Here is a 2,539-nt window from a genome sequence, read left to right on the forward strand (position 1 = left end):
TGGGATCTAGCAGGTAAGGCTCTTCTCACCCCAATTAAGAAGGAGGCAGAATGGCAATTTAAGTGTCACTGAGTGGAAATATCAGAAGTACATAGGGTACTGAGAACTTCGTAGACAGAACAAAAAGGAAAAGTAGAAGAAGGTCTGAGAAGGTAAGCAAGATGGGGGGGAAGTGAATCTAAGGCAACTGTATTGGAATGCATGATTAAAAATTTAAAGAAGGGATTAGGAGGAGATTGTGGGGTGGAGATGAAGCCTAACTGCCTCCACATACTCTGTGAGGTCGAATGGCCCCCTATGGGAGCAGGATGGCCACCAGAGAACACCGTGAACTTAAAAATAGTGGAAGCAATCTACACAGTAGTCACAGGAGAGCCAGGACACCTGGATCAGTATCCATCTATTGACTCATGGCTAGGGTTAGCTTGAGACTCTCCTACTTGAACAAGGTTCTGTATCCAGAAGGGAAAGGGAAAAATATTAATGGCACAAAAATTGACTGATGATAAAAAAGGAAATTCTACAGGATTTGGACGGGGATGACCTGACCCCTCCCCTATGCTGGATAATGACACGCCTGCTTCCCAGTGCTTCACCAGGACCGGAGGCCGCCTAAATGCCCGACCCAGGGCCAGGTGAAGTTTCTGCAACAGCCACTGCTCCTCCGCCAGCTTTCCCGGAGATTGTAGAGCCGCTGTTTGGGCAGGCTCCGATCCTGGTGACAGAAGCCTCTGGCCAACACTTCCAGGATCCGGCTCCAACCGAACCGCCCAAGCTATACCGGCCTCTCCCGAGCAAAGAAGGCATACCACGCTGACCCAGAGGACGCTGAGTGGACCACCCAGAAGGACCCCACCGGCCCACGGGAAACCAAGATCATTCTGAGGAGGAAGAAGAAAACGAGGTCCCGGACAAGCCCTCTACAGGATGGAGCTGGGTAAACGACTCCTGCTGCTCGGCCTCACCAATGCAGTTCTGAACCTGACCACTGCTCCTGCACAGGACAACGTCTTCATCTCGTGGGCGAAATTCCACAACTCCTCCAACTGTTGGGTATGTGGGGCTATGCCCCTGTCAGTAATGGACAGACTCCGCTGGTGGGTATCGCCACTCCGTTCCTCTCTCTCACCAACCATAACCTTTCTTTGCTCTCCTGGTGTAAGAAGAAGCCATCAAGGGGCCAGGGACATAGGGTTACATTTAACACGAACACCAGCCTTATGGAGATAACAAAGGCTTATACCTCATATATGAAACTTAAAGACGAAAAGGGCTCCCTTACAAAAGGGGGACAGGCCTCCCGGTACCTTGAGCAATACTACCAGGTCTGGGATGAATATTTCTGGATGACTCCTGAGAAAGGACAGTTGATTGCCCCTGCTACTATTTGCTGGGAACAAAAAGAACAGGAAGTTGGATTTGGAGACCGTCCCCTAGACCCAAAAGTATTGTTATTTGTGCCCTGAACAATGTAAACAAATCTTGGAAGTTACCTATCACCCCAATCAATCTGCTCAGTGGCCCGGTTCCGACTGGCCTGGAATCCTCTGGGTAGCCCCCAATGAGACCCAGTGGCTCTGTGGGCTTAACTTATGGCCATGGTTACCAGTCGGCTGGGTGGGGCGTTGCACATTAGGATTTGCTTTTGCCTATGGCAGTATTAAGCCTAGCCTACACCAGCCTCCAGCAATCCTTCCTTATCTGCATGCAAGATGGACACGATCCGTGTTCCAATGGTATGACTATCTTGCTGCCTTGTTTGTACCCTCTGTAGGGACAATGGATATCATGGTTAAGGTAGAGGCCTTAACTAATTTCACTAAACAGGCCCTCTTAGACAGTACTAAAGCCATTCAAGCTTTGAACGAACAGATTCAGATGAGGAAGGCAGTAATTCAAAATAGGATGGCATTAGACATACTCACAGCAGCCCAAGGAGGGACTTGCGCGAATGTTGTGTGTACATCCCTGACCTGTCTGAAAATGTATCTACTGCCTTGGAGGATATGCAAAATCAAGTGAAAGCCACGTCTAATGAACTATTGTTATAGTAATCTTGATCATACTGCTTTGTGGGCCCTGCTTCCTACAATGCCTTGTGAATTTTGTAACCCAGAAGTTGATAGCATTCCCTCATGTGGGTAGCAGGAGGGCTAAGGTACAATATATCTCAAATGATGCTCGTTATGGAAACTAAGAGCATCAAGAGGGGGGAATGAAGAAGGAATTCATAGGGCCTGGACTCCATCTCAGGCCTGTCTATGCTGATCGTGCTAGGCCGCCTCTCCAGTGGACTCTGAACTCTGCTTAGCACCTGTGGGAATGACAATGGAAGGATAAGACCCCCTCTGGGCAGGGGAATCTTGAAGATCACATCCAGGTTAAGAGAAAACAGACACTAATCACCCCTGCCTCCGGACAGTATCTATCAGAATGTAACCACAGGCTTATCGGTTATTAACTGGTTGGAATATAACCACAGGCTTATTGATTATTAACTGTTTGAACACATAACATCTGAATGATGGGGTTATTGTGA

At 48.4% G+C, this 2,539-nt stretch overlaps 1 pseudogene; it reads left to right on the forward strand.

The window, feature by feature from the left end:
- The first annotated feature begins 927 nt into the window (after positions 1-927).
- Positions 928-2,197, forward strand: LOC122697388 (annotated as a pseudogene).
- The last annotated feature ends 342 nt before the right edge of the window (positions 2,198-2,539 follow it).

The sequence above is a fragment of the Cervus elaphus genome, chromosome 7 (assembly GCF_910594005.1).
Source record: "Cervus elaphus chromosome 7, mCerEla1.1, whole genome shotgun sequence".
Lineage (NCBI taxonomy): Eukaryota > Metazoa > Chordata > Mammalia > Artiodactyla > Cervidae > Cervus > Cervus elaphus.